The 22082-nt window shown below is 44.7% G+C and overlaps 1 pseudogene; it reads right to left on the bottom strand.

Moving 5' to 3' along the window:
* Nucleotides 1-806: 806 nt before the first annotated feature.
* On the bottom strand, nt 807-15357 carry LOC123050899 ((E)-beta-caryophyllene synthase-like; annotated as a pseudogene).
* Nucleotides 15358-22082: the final 6725 nt, after the last annotated feature.

Here is a 22082-nt window from a genome sequence, read left to right as displayed (position 1 = left end):
TTTACACAAATATCTATCAACTTGATATGTAGCCTAGGGAGTTGAACATCTCCGACTACACCAATGGATCAGATGTCTCCAATCACTAAATACCGCAAAGGTAAATAATCAACACGAAGAAGACACACGCAAACATACAACCCATATCAAGTAACTGGTTACTAGCCGACCGACCCATAGGCAATAATTACTAAAATAACATCACATTTAGGGGGGAGGGGGGGGGGGGCAAGAGTTGTTACAACTCATCATGGAGATGGGAGAGTAAGAAAAAGTGGTGGTCATAGCCGCCATGTTGGTGATGGTGTCGTGGCAGAGGCCGCGGCCCATGGCTGCCCCCAGGGGAGGGCGTCTCCTCCGGTGGCTTCCTTCCCGGCCTTTCTTCAAGGTTGGAATGATGGAGATGGGGCTTAGCACAACGCCCCAAGTGCGTCTTGATGTGGACCGCGACTAGAGGTGGAGAGATGGATTGCGAATGGTTTAATATGAGGATGATGGTGACGGCTAGGGATGGAGGTGTATATAAAAGAGCTCTCCCAAAGCCCACACATCCATTCCAAATTTGTCCTTCTTTCACGCTTCACCAGTGTTTCCTTGCACTTATTACAGTATAGTAATGCACCTTCCCACAAATCTTAGTGCTTATAGGCATTGAATTCAATCATGACTCAATGCATTAGAGCTATGATAAAAATATTACATAGGATCCCTTGCAAAAGAGATACATAGGATAATATACAGAGTATCTTGTATTGTTTATATATAAAGACCATGATAATCTTCCACCATATATATGTTTGATTTAATCAAACATCCATTGGATGCACATATACTAAGTCCAATGTCCCTTTGACTGAATAGCCGAGGGTGTATCCATCATCGTGCTTGTATAGGAAATCCGTCACCCGTGCGAGATTGGCCACTCTTGACAAGACTGCCAATGGGTGAACCGTCGGCTGGATGCAGCTCTCACAGATGTCCATCCATGCTTGCTCGACTACTTCATTAAGCTTTTCATTTGCCTCTTCTACCGTGCACCCATTTTCATTCATGCAGGTTTGCACGGTGGATACCATATGCTGCGAAGCTTGTTCCCGCTTTAATGGCAGAAAAAAATTATAAGATAATATATCTTATTTATAGTGCAAAAATACTAATCACGTTTGTGAGAGAAATGGTTTACCTCGTGGGACACAATGTCATTCATCACACGGGCGATGATGCAGACGGCTCTGATGATTGTTGGGTATGCCCATGCCCATTGTATAGTCTCACTTGATGTGTTACGCCCCCGATTCAATCGTACACAAATCATACATGCAAACATGTACGATCAAGATCAGGGACTCACGGGAAGATATCACAACACGACTCTAAAAATAAAATAAGTCATACAAGCATCATAATACAAGCCAGGGGCCTCGAGGGCTCGAATACAAGTGCTCGATCATAGACGAGTCAGCGGAAGCAACAATATTTGAGTACAGACATAAGTTAAACAAGTTGCCATAAGATGGCTAGCACAAACTAGGATACAGATCGAAAGAGGCGCAGGCCTCCTGCCTGGGATCCTCCTAAACTACTCCTGGTCGTCGTCAGCAGCCTGCACGTAGTAGTAGGCACCTCCGGTGTAGTAGGAGTCGTCGTCGACGGTGGCGTCTGGCTCCTGGGCTCCAGCATCTGGTTGCGATAAACAGGAAGAAAGGAAAGGGGGAGAAAAGCAACCGTGAGTACTCATCCAAAGTACTCGCAAGCAAGGACCTACACTACATATGCATGGGTATATGTGTAAAGGGGCCATATCGGTGGACTGAACTGCAGAATGCCAGAATAAGAGGGGGGTAGCTAATCTTATCGAAGACTATGCTTCTGGCAGCCTCCATCTTGCAGCATCTAGAAGAGAGTAGATGGTAAGTTCACCAAGTGTCATCGCATAGCATAATCCTACCCGGCGATCCTCTCCTCGTCGCCCTGTGTGAGAGCGATCACCGAGTTATATCTGGCACTTGGAAGGGTGTGTTTTATTAAGTATCCGGTTCTAGTTGTCATAAGGTCAAGGTACAACTCCGAGTCGTCCTTTTACCGAGGGACACGGCTATTCGAATAGATAAACTTCCCTGCAGGGGTGCACCACATTACCCAACACGCTCGATCCCCTTTGACCGGACACACTTTCCTGGGTCATGCCCGGCCTCGGAAGATCAACACGTCGCAGCCCCACCTAGGCACAACAGAGAGGTCAGCACGCCGGTCTAAATCCTATGCGCGTATGGGTCTGGATCCATCGCCCATCGCACACCTGCACATTGCGTACGCGGCCGGTGAGCAGACCTAACCTCCCTTATACAAGAGCACGCGTTCCACTCCAACCCGGCGCGCGCCACTCAGTCGGTGACGTCACGAAGGCTTCGGCTGATACCACGACGTCGAGTGCCCATAATTTTTCCCACGTAGTTTGTTAGTGCGTATAGGCCAGTGGCTAGTCTCAGTTCAAATACCAAGATCTCGTTAAGCGTGTTATTTTGAAGTAATCGCGAACGCCCACGAGGGCCAGTCCCACCTATCTCCTAGGTGGTCTCAACCTGCCCTGTCGCTCCGCCACAAAGTAACAGTCGGGGGCCGTCGGGAACCCAGGCCCACCTCTACCGGGATGGAGCCACCTGCCCCTTCAGCCCCCATCTCCGAACAGTATCATAAGTAATGTAACAGTATAAAGTATATAGCATATGCCCGTGATCACCTCCCGAAGTGATCACGACCCAGTAGTATAGCATGGCAGACGGACAAGAGTGTAGGGCCACTGATGGAATACTAGCATCCTATACTAAGCATTTAGGATTGCAGGTAAGGGTAACAACTGTAGCAACAATGACAGGCTATGCAGCCGAATAGGATTAACCAAAAGCAGTAACATGTTACACTACTCTAATGCAAGCAGTAGAGAGAAGGAATAGGCGGTATCTGGTGATCAAGGGGGGGGGGGCTTGCCTGGTTGCTCTGGCAAGAAGGAGGGGTCATCAACTCCGTAGTCGAACGGGGCAGCAGAAGCGTCGGTCTCGTTGTCTACAAGAGAGAAGAGGGGGGAAGAAATAGTAAATACAATGCAAACATAAGCATGACGATGCATGACATGACAATGAGCGGTGTTAGGTGTGCCCTAACGCGGTAGTAGGTGATACCGGCGAAAGGGGGAAACATCCGGGAAAGTATCCCCGGTGTTTCGCGTTTTCGGACAGATGAACGGGAGGTGATATGTTGCAGGTTCACTATGCTAGGTACGCATGGTGGACGAACGGGCTGCGTATCTGGATTCGTCTCGTCATTCTGAGCAACTTTCATGTACAAAGTTTTTCCATCCGAGCTACGGTTTATCTTATATTAATTTTAAAATATTTAATCATTTTTAGAATTTATTAAATTACTTTACATCAACATTATCCTGAATAGTGTATGACATTAGCAGTCAACAGGGCGTTGACTGGGTCAAACTGATGTGTGGGTCCCAGCTGTCATCGACTGTTAACTAATCATGATTAAATACTTTAATTAGGTGATTAGGTTAATTAAACAAAATTAGTTAAGTTAACTAATTCTTTAGTTAATTAATTAATTAATATTTAAATTTTATTAGATTATTATTATTATTACTCTTTTTTATTTAACTTCTGGGGCGTGGGGCCCCCTAGTCAGTGGCCCACAGGGGCCTAGTGGGTTTGGCCGCTAACGGGCACAGGGCACAGCCCGTCTGGGCGCTGGCGGAACGCCCGTCAGGGTGAACCCGGGCATCGGCCTCGGCCACGACGGGGCGCCGGCGGGAGGAGCGGGCTGCAGCGGCATCGGCGAGCACCACCACCAGGGGCGCGCAGGGGTAGGGGGTTGGCGAATAGTGGGCGTGGCCACGGGCGAGCGCGCGCGCGGGGGGCTCGTGCTGGGGGGCGCGGAGCGGACGGTGCGGTGGCGCGGGCGAGCGCCGACGTGAGGGCATGGGGAGGAGGAGGACCGGGGTCCTCACCAGCGTTGTAGGGAAAATGGCAGCAGTTGTCGAGGAGGAGGACGGGGACGACATGTGTTGACGGAGACGGGGAGGTGGTCCGGCGAGGTGGCTCCGGTGGCGACGGCGTCGACGTGCAGGAGGTGGCGATACAGAGAAGGGGACAGCTCGATCCGCACGAGGCAGGGGTCCCGAGCTCTGATGCGTTCACGTAGTCGACGAAGACGGTGGAGGCGGTGCTCCCGGCACAGTCTGAGGCGGCAGGGAGGACGTCGGGCGTGAGGACGACGGGATCGGCGATGGGGTTGGGACGCCGTTGCCCCGATCCAGAAAGGTGGGGGGAGTGGGGAACGAGAGGAGGAGTGGGGTGCGGTAGGTTAGGGTTTGGGTGTCGTGGGGTGTAATGGAGGAGTGGGGGTGGGCTGGCCGGTTTGGGGCCGACCTAGCTAGCAGCTGGGCCAACTGGCCCAGTGGGGGGGGGGTTCTCTTTTGATATTTTTTTGTTTTCTGTATTGTACTTTCCTTTTCCTTTTATATGTTTCCTTTCTGTCTTAATTCCTTTTAAAATATTTAAGCATCCTGTAAAATCGTGGTTCCTTCACTTGAAATACTTAGGCATTAATTGGCACACTCTGAACATTTTAGTTTTAATTTTTGAAAACTTTTATTGTGTGTTTGATTTTTAGTTTGAATTCGAATCGGTTTCAAACTAACGCTAGATTAGCCACAGAAATCGAGGTGACATGGCATCATTAGCAGAGGTTCACTGTAGCTTAAGTATCCGGACGTCACAATTCTCCTCCACTACAAGAAATCTCGTCCCGAGATTTAAGAGGTAGTGTAAGGGGGAAAGGTTTGGTACGAAACTCTAACGGATCTTCTTAATCTTGGCTGCCCTTCTCGAAGAGATTGATCCATTACATTGATGTCTTCATTCCACTGATTCGGGTCATCATTATGATGTCGTCATCCTTTCTTCGGGGCTTCCTTCATACTTACGAATGGGTAACGGGGCAGATCGGCAATGACAGAATGCTATAAGGGTAATAATCTGGGTTTAACCCATGAATGAGCATATGGGTACCTCTCGAGTTGAACAATTAAAACACATCGAGAGTAAAGTTTGAAGGTACAATAAGAAGTTTCAAGCAGCCAGGCAATCGTTCAATGCCTAGTCAGAAGGTGAAAGGGTTTCAGGGCAACGCGAATAAGTATTGCGTCTGATACCATAATATATCAGTAGGAATGTGGCTCGTTAATTGCATACGAAGACAAGCTCAAGGAATATCTTTGGCAATAGGGTCTATAGGAGAGTCAGGTTTCGATCATGTGGAACTGTGGGTTAAGGGCCCACCATGTGGGTTAAAAGTAGAAAGGGGGCTGACATCTTGCACAGTCACGGATAGCAAGGCATCTCAGAGGGTAGTCTGCTACTTATGTTGGCAACAATGTTGGTACCCAGGGCGAGGGACGAAGAGAACCATTTTCCTTCTCGTTGAACGAGGCGGACCAATAGGCAAGGTTCTCGTCCATCGGTGGCTACCGGAATGTCATCAACAATAGTAACTGGGTCTTATTGACAGAGTAGTACACCAAGGTGTTTACATAAGCAGTGAATTATTACTGCTTAGATCATATAGATCACAAGAAAGATTAAACAAAATAATGGAAAGGAAAAGGTGATCATCAGATTAAACATAACAATGGAAAGGAAAATGTGTTTCAACACATTTTCAGGGTTATATCCTTCCCAAGGGCAAGCAGAGCATGATAACCATGACGGGATATAACATAGAAAACCCTTTAGGAAAGCGGAGAGAAATTTCATGACATTACCAAACAACGGTATTTGGATAATGGACAAAGAAAATTTAGCATTGTTCTTCAAATGCTCTTATTGAAAATCGGAGTACCACAGACATGCTTCGAGGTAGCATTGGCATGGTCTTCAAGCAAAGGTCAGACTTTGGATACTCAAAGGATTCATCAGGAATAACTTATAGAATAAGTCTTACAATTTCCTCGTGGAAGAATGGTTAACCTTGCCAAAAAGGAAGATCTATAACAATAGGTCCTCCGGCCAGGTGTGCTAGGCATGACATCACCTTACCGGGTCTTATGAAGACTAGTGTTATTTGTCAAATATTCAGATATGATTGGTGTCAGGATACCTCAGACTCAGGATGCGTGAGAAGAAAAGGTGCAACACAAGTTGATGAGATGACATAGTAAGATTCTCAGGAAATGAACTATGGAAGCAAGTTTCGAAACAATAGGTCATCATTAACCAAGGAGAAGATGAGGATGTGGATGATGGACTCAGCGACCATTCATCGAGAATTCCGAAAAGATGGATTTCCACAATTATGTGAACAAGGAGATAATCATTTGTCCGATCGAATGATATAATGATGTATGCTCAGGAAAACATACACAATTAATCATTGCTTGACAGGTGCACTCGAAATATGGGCTTAGCTAGCATGATCAGTGTTAGAATGGTGATTCGATAACCAAAAGACTTAGATTGAAGCTATCGACCATTCACTTCAAAGCAATGGAGTTGCTAGAAGTTTTGAATTCACACATCGTAGTTCAATTGTCGGTATTCCAGTTAGAAACAACACGGGGACCAAGAAATGAATGGAGATGGCGCGAAGTATTACTATATCAAGAATTCTTAAGAGGTGGTGAAATTCTCGCCACATTCTTGACATAAACGATGGTAATACTTCAAGGTAGAACATAATACAAGTTGGATAGTAAGGAACTCAATATACTACACAAAACATGAACAAGTTTGTGTTGGAGGGAGGGCAATAACGTTGTCGATGATAACACATACCATCGAGGGGCAAGGATGGCATTTCTCATCAATAATTCGATTAATAACCCGGAAGGAGTCAAAATGCTGATGATGATCCCGACACATTTGTCGAGAGGTTTCGAGAAGATGTAACTAGTCGGCGATGACATCAAGTCAACGGAATGATGAAGCAAAAAGTTATTGGAATCATGGGTACGACACAAACTCGAAATCAAGCTTGCTGTTCAAGGACAAACGATATAACAAGGAAGATCGATTGTAAGATTAGCTCACCATCGATATTTTTGCTCCAGGAAAAAGGACCCGGTAGCACAGTTAAAATTTAGCACGATAATGATATAGCCGATCAGGCTAGGAATGACTTGAAGGATTATTAAACTCGTAAGCAACGAGAATTACATAGAGTTATTGAATCGTAGTGCGGAATCAATTCACTTATCAGGGTTCTCGAGTGATTAATAACTCAGAACCCGGGGAATATCTGAAAACGGTGAGAAGCAATACTAGATGAAGACTCATAAGAAGCAACACAGTTCTTTGATATTCTCGAGATACCGGAGGGCAATACTCGAAGGAAGATCAAAATAGAGGTTGCGGAGATGTATCGATCAACAGAAGACAAGTATTTTAACTTGTCTGAGAAATGGAATCAAGGAGAAAATGTGGTCGGAACGACAATTGCAAAAAGGCCAGATCCTAGATATGAAATGAACATATACCAAGGGAATAATTAATGTAAGAGAAGCTTTAATGATAAGATCTACATCGTTTCCGTGGGCATGAACACAAGTTCAAGGTTGACTCCCATTTCTCTAATGCATAATCATTCATTCACCTCTTGTATTTCGAAAATGACATTAGTTGTTGAAAGTTTTACCTGGTGCAATACTAGATAAGTATGACCAGTGAAATCTTTCGGGTTCACACAGATTAGGGAAGGCGTTGGTTCAACCCATCGGGGCATCTTAGGAACAGATACCACAAACTTCGGAGTAAATAGTACAAGCTCGAAAGTAGAGTATGGTTATCAAAGCAAAGGATACAAATTGCCAAATGCATTATATATCGGGGAAAGAACTTCTTGAGGGTTTTGTATACGAAGGACACTGTCGGATGATATTTCAACAAAGGATCCGACGGCCATAGCGAAGTAGATGTGAGTATCGACACACAAATAGAGGAAGAAACAATGCGAAGGCATTGGATTATAGAAGCAAGTGGCTAATCCAAATCTCACATGTAAAGGAATTATGATTTCCAAATCAAAGGATCAGAAGCAAATGCTCTGATTAAGGATGGATAAGTTGAGTAAGCTTAGGGATAAAATCGACAACAATTTGATTGGTCGAGATTCAGCTCACGTTTAAAATGACGTATGAGCCGAAAGGATGAATTCTAGGGTCTGATTGAGGATTGCGAGCAGTCGTAACATATTGAATCAATGGACTCAAAATGATAGTGACAAAGGCTGCCAATAAGATTACTATTCTTATGGGATTAACCATAATGCAAGCAAGCAAGAATTTCAAGAGTAATAAGCTGCTAAGGATTTTCGGAATATCGAATATTATTTCGAAGACCTTAGTCAAACACATAAACAACTGGGGATGGGCAGATACTCGGTAAGTGCGAGGAATTATCCGTATGGGTATTCATGCGCAAAAGAAGTGCAAAATAGTAGGCTCAAAGGATTCTCGGAATATCGGAGTAGCTCTCAAGGTATCAAGTAATAACAAGGGCAACTGGGAACGAAGGTATGAACGACAAGCGTAATTAGTTATCCATAAGGATTTATCGGTGGTCGTGAATAGTAAAAGCGGTAGGTACAAAGTCTCGAGAGAACATCAGAGGGTATCTCCGGAATCTTCTAGTGCAGCACGCGATCACCTGTGATAAGGGGCTCTCCCGGAGGAAGTAGTTACGAGAACCTAGAGTCAGAGTTAGTAAATTCCCTTTAACCTGAATAAAAGAGAGATCAGAGTCCCGGAGTATAGACGAGGAATAAAAGATCCTAATACCACCCAATGGCGACGTGGGCCCATCGGCCGTACAGCCATGTTAGTAAAAGTTTTGTAAAGTCTAGACTCGACTTCGGCTAAGGAGTGTGGAAGGGGGATTCCTACAGGAAGTCGGCTCTGATACCAACTTGTGATGCCCCCGATTCAATCGTACACAAATCATACACGCAAACGTGTACGATCAAGATCAGGGACTTACGGGAAGATATCACAACACAACTCTAAAAATAAAATAAGCCATACAAGCATCATAATACAAGTAGGGGGCCTCTAGGGCTCGAATAAAAATGCTCGATCATAGACGAGTCAGCGGAAGCAACAATATTTGAGTACAGACATAAGTTAAACAAGTTGCCATAAGATAGCTAGCACAAACTGGGATACAGATCGAAAGAGGCGCATGCCTCCTTCCTGGGATCCTCCTAAACTACTCCTGGTCGTCGTCAGCGGTCTGCGCGTAGTAGTAGGCACCTCCGGTGTAGTAGGAGTCGTCGTCGACGGTGGCGTCTGGCTCCTGGGCTCCAGCATCTGGTTGCGACAACCAGGAAGAAAGGAAAGGGGGAAAAAGGGGGAGAAAAGCAACCGTGAGTACTCATCCAAAGTACTCGCAAGCAAGGATCTACACTACATATGCATGGGTATATGTGTAAAGGGGCCATATCGGTGGACTGAACTGCAGAATGTCAGAATAAGAGGGGGATAGCTAATCCTATCGAAGACTACGCTTCTGGCAGCCTCCATCTTGCAGCATGTAGAAGAGAGTAGATGGTAAGTTCACCAAGTATCATCGCATAGCATAATCCTACCCAGAGATCCTCTCCTCGTCGCCCTGTGTGAGAGCGATCACCGAGTTATATCTGGCACTTGGAAGGGTGTGTTTTATTAAGTATCCGGTTCTAGTTGTCATAAGGTCAAGTACAACTCCGAGTCATCCTTTTACCGAGGGACACGGCTATTCAAATAGATAAACTTCCCTGCAGGGATGCATCACATTTACCCAACACGCTCGATCCCCTTTGGCCGGACACACTTTCCTGGGTCATGCCCGGCCTCGGAAGATCAACACGTCACAACCCCACCTAGGCACAACAGAGAGGTCAGCACGCCGGTCTAAATCCTATGCGCGCAGGGGTCTAGGCCCATCGCCCATTGCACACCTGCACATTGGGTACGCGGCTGGTGAGCAGACCTAGCCTCCCTTATACAAGAGCAGGCGTTCCAGTCCAACCCGGCGCGCCCCGCTCAGTCGCTGACGTCACGAAGGCTTCGGCTGATACCACGACGTTGAGTGCCCATAACTGTTCCCGGTAGTTGGTTAGTGCGTATAGGCCAGTGGCCAGTCTCAGATCAAATACCAAGATCTCGTTAAGTGTGTTATTTGAAGTAATCGCGAACGCCGACAAGGGCCAGGCCCACCTCTCTCCTAGGTGGTCTCAACCTGCCCTGTCGCTCCGCCACAAAGTAACAGTCGGGGACCGTCGGGAACCTAGGCCCACCTCTACCAGGATGGAGCCACCTGCCCCTTCAGCCCCCATCTCCGAACAGTATCATAAGTAATGTGACAGTATAAACTATATAGCATATGCCCGTGATCACCTCCCGAAGTGATCACGGCCCAGTAGTATAGAAAGGCAGACGGACAAGAGTGTAGGGCCATTGATGGAATACTAGCATCCTATACTAAGTATTTAGGATTGCAGGTAAGGGTAACAACTGTAGCAACAATGACAGACTATGCAGCAGAATAGGATTAACCGAAAGTAGTAACATGTTACACTACTCTAATGCAAGCAGTAGAGAGAAGGAATAGGTGATATCTGGTCATCAAGGGGGGGCTTGCCTGGTTGCTCTGGCAAGGAGGGGTCGTCAACTCCGTAGTCGAACGGGGCAGCAGCAGCGTCGGTCTCGTAGTCTATCGGAGAGAAGATGGGGGGAAGAAATAGTAAATACAATGCAAACATAAGCATGACGATGCATGACATGACAATGAGCGGTGTTAGGTGTGCCCTAACACGGTAGTAGGTGATACCGGTGAAAGGAGGAAACATCCGGGAAAGTATCCCCGGTGTTTCGCGTTTTCGAACAAATGAACCGGAGGTGAAATGTTGCAGGTTCACTATGCTAGGGACGCGTGGCGGACGAACGGGCCGTGTATCTGGATTCGTCTCGTCGTTCTGAGCAATTTTCATGTAGAAAGTTTTTCCATCCGAGCTACGGTTTATTTTATATTAATTTTAAAAGATTTAATCATTTTTAGAATTTATTTAATTACTTTGCATCAACATTATACAGAATAGTGTATGCTGACGTTAGCAGTCAACAAGGCGTTGACTGGGTCAAACTGACGTGTGGGTCCCAGCTATCATTGACTGTTAACTAATCATGATTAAATACTTTAATTAGGTGATTAGATTAGTTAAACAAAATTAGTTAAGTTAACTAATTCTTTAGTTAATTAATTAATTAATATTTAAATTGTATTATATTATTATTATTATTACTCTTTTTTATTTAACTTCTGGGGCATGGGGCCCCCTTGTTAGTGGCCCACATGGGCCTAGTGGGTTTGGCCGCTAACGGGCACAGGGCACAGCCCGTCTGGGCGCTGGCGGAACGCCTGTCGGGGTGAACCTGGGCATCGGCCTCGGCCATGGCGGGGCGCCGGCGGGAGGAGCGGGTTGCAGCGGCATCAGCGAGCAGCACCACCAGGGCCGCGCAGGGGTAGGGGGTTGGCGAACAGGGGGCGTGGCCACGGGCGAGCGCGCGGAGGGCTCGTGCTGGGGGGCGCGGAGCGGACGGTGCGATGGCGCGGGCGAGCGCCGACTTGAGGGCACGGGGAGGAGGAGGACCGGGGTCCTCACCAGCGTTGTAGGGATAATGGCAGCGGTTTTCGAGGAGGAGGACGGGGACGACATACGTTGACGGAGACGGGGAGGCGGTCCAGCGAGGTGGCTCCGGTGGCGACGGCGTCGACGTGCAGGAGGTGGCGATACAGAGAAGGGGACGGCTCGATCCGCACGAGGCAGGGGTCCCGAGCTCCGATGCGTCCACGTAGTCGACGAAGATGGCGGAGGCGGTGCTCCCGGCACAGTCTGAGGCGGCAGGGAGGATGTCGGGCTTGAGGACGACGGGATCGGCGATGGGGTTGGGGCGCCGTTGCCTCGATCCAGAAAGGTGGGGGGAGTGGGGAACGAGAGGAGGAGTGGGGTGCGGTAGGTTAGGGTTTGGGTGTCGTGGGGGGTAATGGAGGAGTGGGGGTGGGCTGGCCGGTTTGGAGCCGGCCTGGCTAGCAGCTGGGCCAACTGGCCCAGTGGGGGGGGGGGGTTTCTCTTTTGATTTTTTTGTTTTCTGTATTGTACTTTCCTTTTATATATTTCGTTTTCTGTCTTAATTCCTTTTAAAAATATTTAGGCATCCTGTAAAATCGTGGTTCCTTCACCTTAAATACTTAGGCATTAATTGGCACACTCTGAACATTTTAATTTTAATTTTTGAAAACTTTTATTAATTGTTTGATTTTTAGTTTGAATTCAAATCGGTTTCAAACTAACGCTAGATTAGCCACAGAAATCGAGGTGACATGGCATCATTAGCAGAGGTTCCCTGTAGCTTAAGTATCCGGGCGTCACATGATGTGATGTCTGCCATAAATAGGAACACAATGTTTGATATTTGCATACATATAGTGCTTGGCGCAGAAATTTTTAGGTGCTCTTCAAGGTTCGCTGGAACATACTTCTGATCCCGCCATTTCACCTCAGCATGGTAGCAGTTTGCCGCATCAATAAACTACGAAAATCCACACAAAATTTTAATCTCAGTTATTTACATACACTCCATCTAGGAAATCTATCTTTAATAGCCTTTTATGATCTTTCCGCGCCACTCGATACCACAACTCTAACATTCTTTTCTTATGTTGAATCATAAATTGAACTTAGTGCGCATCACTTTTTAACAAAAAATTGAGACATGATCTACGTACTTATATTTGCTGCAAGCATGCAACACATATACTGACAATGACCACACAAAACTTGACGCAAAAATCCAACTATTTGACTAATATGCATGACTTGATGAGGTGACATGGTTTGTATGGATAGATTAATACGAAAACGTGTAACTTATGGGTATATGCATGACTTATGATCTCACATAATTTCATTCCGTACTTGTAAGAATCAAAATCATTTATGGCATCAAACAAAAAGCCAGCAAAATAATCTCATGAGAATCACCCACATCTGATCACAACAAAAAGAAAATGGAAAACTGCAGCATTCAGAAGTCGCCATTGAAACATTAATCCCTCTATCCGGCTTCAAAAGCGAAATCAATCCATGGTGGTTGGCAACATCTCTGACAAGGCTAGGTGGTACTTCTGCTCCTCCTATGCGTTGCTACAGCCATGTAAGGGTTGTGGATGACTGCCCAAGCGATCCAAGAGCTCAGTGACATCTGGCTCAATCTCCATAGTTGTTCGGATCTGGCTGGCCCCAGCCCCCAAGCACCACTGGTTGAGGGACTTGTTGGGACTATGGAAAGTGAGAGTGGTGAGAGGTTAGGAACCAGACAACAGCCGGCCAGTGGGTTTGTGGAGGCTGCATGTCATTTCTGAATATGGGTGTACTAAAATTGAAGAAGAGAATGTGGGAAATGAGGAGGAAAGGGATTGCTTTTTTTTCTTTTCTTTTAGGAAGTGGTTTGAGTTGAGTAGTGTAGGAGGTATGCACCCTAAGTGGAGGTGAAGATCTAGCATGTGCAATTCATCGCCTTATTGATATTATTTCCCCATCAATAACGACCAACATGACTAACAGTTTGTACTTGCTGGAAACATACTATTCTTGTGATAAGAGTTTTATTATTGACAGCTAGATTTTAATTGTGGAAGATATTTAGTAATTTTGTCTCACATAAAATTTTAATCAAGTGTACTCGAGATATGATATGTAATTACCAGTTTTTTCACCAATTCAGCATGTTTGTTTTTCTGAAGTTTCAGATCCTCTTCAATCTGATTTATGGATACAACTGTACCCTTGTAGAAAGGCCTCATGTATGCTGGGGCTTGCTCAACTGCATGCTCGTCCCACCTATTGTTTTAGCCAATTAGAGTACATATGTGCTTAATTACATATAGTGCGATTAAAATAAGTTACAAGTGTTCTAATAAAAATGGAATGAAAAGTATCGCGGCCAAAGTCAACCTGTTTATTGCTGTAGTGAACATGTTGCTTTCTTCTGTGGTGCTATAATTGTCATAGAAGTCGTCAAAAACTGAGACAAGCGTAAACAGCTTTGTTAGCACGACTCTTGGGTATGCATAATGAGGCTCAAAGAGAACTCCCATCATCCAAAAGTGAATCTCAACCATTCGATTGCGTGCCCAAGTTAGATGAGTTTGGATGTCAAATCCGTTCCACCATCTGTAAAAGAACATGTGAACATGGTCCAACTAATAATAGTTAATTCATATTATCTAAAGGTGTTAATTATAAGTACTGGAGATCCTTACATGGTAAGATCTTTCAGCTCATCGCAGTACAGACCTTGCACTAGGTTGTAGTCCAGCTTTGCAAACTCAAGTATGGTCTCATTTCTTGTAGAATTTTTTTCGTAGGCCGAGATGTAGCGCTTTGTTTCAACTCTGTTAGTCCCCCTGAAAAGTGGAGTTTCCAGGCGGTGTCTAATTTCGTCTGCAATTGTCGGGTCCAAATGGTTAACAATAGATTTTAGGATCTTCTTTGTGGAACTCATGGCAACGTCAAGTATTTTTTCCCCATGGGTTCTGAGATATGCAGCATTGTAGAGGCCCAACAAGGATGTAGCATCAGTGCTTCCAATATTTCCGTTCTTGTCTATAAACTTGGAAAACACATCTGCATATATAATTACATCCACATATTCAGGCAACAAAATAAATAACTGATTTTTTGCAAACAATATATGTTCCATTGCGTGAGTTAAAATTTGTAATAACATAACTCATATCTGCAAGTATAATTTTAAGCACCACAACATTTACCCGTAAAAGTGTACGTACAAGAAGATACACGATAACCATGTTTGCTGAGCAAATAAAACTGCTGGGAAGCTGTACGAAGGTCCAAAAGTTCAATATTTCCATCGTATATATCAGACAAAAGTTTATCAATCTCTTTTCCATAGTGATAATCAACCCCAATACGCTGCAACGTGTCGACAAGTTCCAGCTTCTGAGGTAGGTCAGAGGATTTGGCAGTGTCTATTATGATATGCCTCACCTCTTCCTTTTTATCTTCAGCCGTGCCCTCCATCGATTGGTACTGTAGAGATACATTGATTGACAAGATGATAAGGACATAGCTTGTTGCGGAGTGCCTTTAAGAAATACATACGTGGGATGGAACTCTTACTTATTGTGGGGTACATGGCTTGTAGTCGAGGAAGAAGTCGCCCCATTGGCTTGCCGGGTAAGGCCGGGGCTTGTGCACGTCGTCCTGTACTAGAGGAGGTATAGAGTTGTTGGTTTCCATTTGCACGGCTAGGATTTGTCACTGGGTCTATGGTTATGAATGCACCGATTCCATGTTTTATATAGTGAAAGCACGTGAAGGGATCAGTGCAGGGCTGAGAGCAGCACAAATATAATCAAACAACATGATATTTTTTTAAGTTCGGTTAGTAAACATGCACAAGTACGACTTTGCAAAACCACCTTGCCAGAGACGATTAAATTGCCAACAATTTTTTTCTAGTCCTGAATAAAAAAGACAGTGGAAGACTAGTCACGGATGGTGACATACTATGGCTGAAGAACATTACTCTGGGGGCAACGACGAAATTGTGGGTGCATGACTCGACACTCTAGAGTTCAAGTCATGATGCTTACATTTATTTTGTGCACGCCTCTTTACATTTTTTGTAGGGAATATATCTCATTGCTATTTCGTCAATAGATAATCATGTACTACAATATTAATACTTCGCTCACCTTATTCTCTTTCAAAGATTGCTGGAGACCACACTCTCTCAAAGATTGCTGGAGACCATGCTGGAGTTGGCTATAAATCTATAGCCTCATTCCCTTCTCTCTACTCGAGCTCACCACCCATAAATCTGATACGACAACTAATATGACCTGCTTACATTATCTTGCTGTACTTTCTCTTACAGTCGACGGCAAAGGAGTCATTCAGCTAGACAAAAAATAAAGGGAAAACAAATCCACCATGAATTAATATATAAAATAACATTTTTTTCTTCTAATTTACCCTAGTTGCGAGTAAGGTTGTTATAGTTGTTTGGTCAATTTGTGCGCGAAAATAAACATGTGAGAGTATATTCTTTTCTGAACCTGGTTCAATGATATGACACAAACAAGATGCCACTATGTTGAACTAGCTAGATTATTCGCAACCAAAGCCCTTCTAGCGTATTTAGAGACTAATTTCGACGCAATCTCAACTGGTGAAGATAAATGAAATATAAACAACAATACATTTATCTATTTATACATCTAGTAATTAGGGACTTAGATATTCCTATGTTAATCAGAAATTAAGAACTGTTCGTGTTGCGGGACTGAGTTATAATGGCTCAGATTCCCTAGAAATTCCTAGGTTAATCAGAAATTAAGAGCGGTTCTTCTGACGGGTCCGACCCATGCCATTCCCATCCATGATTGAAACCAAACACACCCTAATAAAAAAACAAAAAATTCCTTCCATGCATCAGATCAGGTGGGACCGAGATATAAGTGCCCACTTCGTACAGTATCCTAGCCATATAAGTGAAGCCCCGAAAAAATGTCATACACGTGATGAGAGGCAACCATAATGACCAAAGCAGGAATCATCCGCATCAGATCAGTTCGCGATGAGCTCTGACCTCTGATACACAAAAGAAGGATACGGAGAACACCGCCTCCACCACGTTGTCCACCTCATGGTAGCCTCATCCCTCAATGCCTCCAAGGAGCTGTCCAGGCACACATGCGTGCATGCTGCCTAGATTTCATATGGCTCAATTTGATTCTCTCTCTCATGTTAATTCTAACTCCAGATGTCATCGGGTGGTTATTGATATCGAAGCTACGATGCAATTCCTAGATTGTATGGCCATGGGTTAACACACTCCAATCACACCACACACGCGAGAAGGCAATTTATCCAGGTTCAGGCCATCGTGAGATGTAATACTCTACTCTTGCTTTAGTGTTCTTCATATCGCAGTTTTCCGCAACCACTTACAAATGGGTGACCTCCCTCCTTATATAGGAGAGAGAGAGAGAGACAGAGAGAGAGAGAGAGACAGAGAGAGAGAGAGACAGAGAGAGGTCGTCCTCCATCGGCCATAGTGGGTTGACCTTTCATGATTGATAGTGATTGGTTGTAGTGGACAGGCACCTCCAAATTGCCCTGTCGCTTAACTTTGGGTTCGTCATGGGCATCCATCGTGTGCTGACCCGACAGGGCCATCTTGTCCTTGATTATGGTTTTTTTGCCTTTAGAGCCCAATGCCAACGTCATCCTCTCGCGTCCTATCGGGTCCGTAACATGAAGAATGATGACGGGTTGAGCATGCATTCATCATCGGAGTACTTCCCCATGATGGTGCTTGCACTTGTGCAACCTTGCGAGAGGTGTTGTCCACCTGCTCCGAGGATGTGTGGGAGGGGCTCAACGCTCCCCGGGGGAAACTGTACTCTGGAGCGAGTCCTCGGGGTTTTGCTGCTAGAGGGTCTGCTCACCCGTAGAGCCCTCGAGCCAGCTTAATTATCCCGACGCTCACTGTTGAGCCACGTCCATGAACTTCCTAGCCTGCGCCGAGTGGGCCCCCTGGCTCGTATCGCTGACAGGCACGTTTTTCTCTGCGAGGAGGTAGCGCCCATATGAGACATTGTGACGCAATGACATTGCTGCAGAGGGGAGGAGCAAGGGAGGCGATGGGCGGAAAGGGGTTGTGGCACTGGATCTGGTGGGAGATGGCAAGGGCTGGGACGGTGTGCCCTGACCTATGTCATTAACGGGCATTTGTAGCCGCAGGCAGAAGGCGGTGTTTGTCGGCAGACGAAATGGTCGAGGTGAAAATGGTGGGGGCACGAGCGACATGTGTAAATGTCCACAATGTGGTAGGTTCTTGCCGATGGGAGGAATATGGGCTAAAACTTCACTCCCACGTGTTGATTGGTTTGTGGTGTGCTGAAAAATAGCCCCCCACATTCTTCAAATACAGAGTCTGTACCACACTTTTTTTGAGCGTCCTCCTAAATTTTTGGAGGCAAATTGGTTTATGATGATTCTGTTTGTGTAGATTTTCCCCTCTAGCCTGCATTTTGGCGATTAGTATAGAGGGAGGAAGATATGCAAAATCAGCTAGAGTTGCTCTAACCTAACTTGTCAGGTGTTGGCTTAAAACGAATAGCAATTTGGGAAGACAAAAATGTCATTGCTGCGGCTAGCAACGAGCTAGTACAACTTACACTTATTTATATGGACCAGCCAATGTGTAGAGGTGAACGCAACAGATAGAGTTGTCTTAATTTATCTTTGTTATTTTTTTATACTTATATATGTACTCTCTACAGTTAGTAAAAAGTTAAGTCACTTATTTTGGGACGGATGAAATACTATTTTATATATGATGCCACCTTTTCGTGAGAGTGAAACCATATGTTAGATAATGATGATGTCATTGATTACATGATGGTATCATATCACGTGGAGTAGGTGCACGTCCAAGGATTGACCACCAAGTCAAATGAAGGCTGGCTGCTTAAGCGATTAATATGGGATATAATTAGCCAATTACTGGGCCAAGGTAAGATCATATGTCACTCATTCTCCGCCTAGCTAGGTAGCTCCAGACAAGTTAAATTAATTCTCCCAGAATAAATAGATGATGATAAAGTGGTTGGTAAGTTAGTGTTCTTTATCCAGTTGTAGTTTTGTGCAAATCACTTCATGCAGTACAATTTCACTTTAAAACCCTGTGTATGCTTGAAGGTGTAACCATGTAGCAAGCTATCTCAGTATCGCCATGCCTCCATGGTGGCACTTCCTGTTGTGTTCGCATTGTCAGCAACAGCCGGGTCATTTCTTTTTCCCCTATAACATGCTTGATTCGGTTGCATTGCAGTCTCTTTTTTACAGAGAGACTGTAAAGGATGCCCCTATGAGTGAGTGGGAATGCATCAGCCCGATTCACCACTAGGCTACGCCTTAATTAGTCTATCGGTAGTACTGTTGTCATGTTGAAGTATTGTAGGATCAATAACCTCATACATTATTACGCTGACAGCAGGAATACTGTGGGTTATCATTCTTACCAGAAACACCCCAAAAACCATATCTCACACAATATCATATCCAACAACAAAAAAACCAGATAACCAAAGAACATCTCCAAGAGAATATGATACCTAACCCAGGGAACTCGGCAAACAGGCCCCCCCCATAACGGCTCCGTCAAGTGTATCGTGGTTGGACAAGTGGCTACCTGTTTGGCAAGCACCTTGTGATTCATGAGTGCCTTATTCGAATGTTGCCGAGTGTGGTGCGTTTGTCGAATTTATTTTTGTCGGCTCTCGACAAAGATCGAGCTATACCATGTCTCTGTTATTTTCCATGTGTTTTTTGTATGGTACACAGCAACTTTGCCGGGTACCCCTAGAAAAAAATTGGCACATAGCTATACACTAGGCAAAAACAATTTTTTCTATAGTGGTCGGTACTTCAAGTGCCTCAACACAGGTGTACATCGCCTCACAAAAGCTTCCAAGAGTTGTTGAGTGATCCGATAATACAATTCGTTGATGTTTGATTCTTTGGGACGATTTAGCACTTGTGAAATATCAACTTAATCCTGATATTTCAAAGAGTGTAGCAAATTGCTGCCAGCCCATGCCGCAGGGAAACAATTTTCTGATCACCCCTATAGGGTAGCCATACTAAAATCTATCTACAGAGCCACTGCTTGGATCTGTACGTCGTCGTTACTCACTCATACGGGCTCAGGGAGCTTTTGGTTACTGGGTGCAATCGGTAAGAGACGGTAGCATGGGTTATCTTCAACCGATTTGGATGGCGAGCTAATAATAGGCTAGGTGTTTAGTCATCGTAGCCTATTTTGTTCTTTTTGTGAGCCAATACAGGTCCCGAGATCTTGCTTCGGTACTTTTATTTAATAATTAGGCTGCATCTATGACTCTCATGCAGAGGTCAAGGGTTTTCCTCCTTTTCCAAAAAAATAAACAAACTTAGGGAGGAATTCTAGCGTAAAATTTCTCCCAACAACAGTTAAATAAGAAATGATCAACAGATGCAAATTGACCATTATAAAATACTATAACATAAGGCGGCTATTAGCCGTCTTATAACATGATGGCTGCCTGTTAGCAACCCATAGAACACATGGTCAATAATATATAACATAGAAGCGGCTATTAACCTCCTTATAATATATAACATAGTGACTCTTGTTGGTAACCCCCGGAACAAATGTTTTATATTATATGGCATAGGGGCGGCTATTAGCAGCAGCCTTATAACATATAATACAGTGATGGCTAATTAGCTCGGACAAGAAGCAAACGCACGTTTTTCTACTAACTCACACGGCAATGCATCATTTGATTGGAATGTATTCGAAATTTTCCATGGTCTACTTTATGGTTGAGAACAGAAAACGAGTTTCTGATGGGTACTGGATGGGTGTCGTCGTGTTTGTGTTGCAAAATACTCTTGGACTAATTATTAATTATGCATGTACTTACAAACTTAAAGCTAGTTTAGAGCTTGGTTTAAAATAGCGGATAAGCTAACTAACTGGTAGCCGATATGTTACTCACTCAGGCCGCCCAGCGGAAAGGAAGTGTAGATCAAAGTTTACTACTTTTTGTTACACTTTTGACTAGAGGTGTGGAATAAGTTAGAACCATGTGCACTACGCAGTAACTTCAAAACTCTGTCCCAACAATATTAGAGACCACGTATTTTGTCCGTCATTCTTTATATAGTACAAGATAGAAAGAAAAAAAAACATTGTGATCTCTCGCTCTCAAGGCTACATGGCAGGGGCACTAAGCAAAAGGAAAAGACATGCACTCCCACACCGGAAAAAAAATACATTGTGATCTCTCTCTCTCTCTCTCAAGGCTACATGGCAGGGGCACTAAGCAAAATGAAAAGACAAGCACTCCCTCACCGCAAATATATACACCAAAAACTACCAAGAAAATCCCCCATCCGCAGCATATCGAACAAAAAATACAGGTAACAGAAGAAAATCTCCAAGAGAAGATCAGCGTCATCGCCATCAGCAGCACTGAAGAGCCCCACTTGTAGTACACTGAGGACCCGCACGACAAATTTCATGTAGGCGGAGAGGCTGCCTGGCCCACCCGCAGAGGCATGAGTGTGCCACCAAATTTATGCTATAGAGAGACCCACCCACAGCCTCACCCCTACTCCACGTGCCGTGCCATCGCCCATTGAGTGGAGCTGGTAATGCAAGAATCAAGGTGAGCAAGAAAAGTATATGGTCTGCTATATAGTGATAAACTTGCTCAGACCATTTTACATAGAGGTACCTGTAAATATTTATACAAAGATAATTTTTTGCATTTCTAATGTCACTTGGAATAATATTGAAAATAGTTTGATAGTGCAACCTTTCCAATGAGAGCCTTATTCTGATTACAATAATGTATAGAGATACAGGGCAACACAGGCATCCTGGTTCAGTAAAGATGTCGTTATATGCACATGCATTGCCATGTCTATATCGAAATAGCCTTGGAACATATATATGGAATGGCTATCAGCTGCAGGTCCAATTTTCTCCTTACACTGACCCCAAATTTCTCAGACATATCCATTAATTGACTCTGCACTTGCCCCTCCAGGAAGCACCCAGTCAAAGTGGTAGAGTAGGTTTGCCAAGACAATCTCCACAGTCGACATGGCAAACAATATCCCAGGGCATTGCCTTCGCCCAGCCCCAAAAGGAGTGAATTCAAAATGCGTCCCATAATATTCGACGCTGCTGTTCTCAAACCTCTCCGGCTTGAACTCTTCAGGGTTGTCCCAATATTTGGGATCACGAGAAATTGCAAAGACATTAACAAAGATATTAGTGCCTTTAGACATGTTATAGCCCACACTAGTAGAAAACAGGGCTTTCGTTCGGGCATGGCAAGCCCATTAGTCCCGGTTCAGTCACGAACCGGGACCCATGGGGGGCATTCGTCCCGGTTCGT

Source organism: Triticum aestivum, chromosome 2D (assembly GCF_018294505.1).
Source record: "Triticum aestivum cultivar Chinese Spring chromosome 2D, IWGSC CS RefSeq v2.1, whole genome shotgun sequence".
NCBI lineage: Eukaryota > Viridiplantae > Streptophyta > Magnoliopsida > Poales > Poaceae > Triticum > Triticum aestivum.
This window is presented reverse-complemented; position numbering and strand designations above follow the sequence as displayed.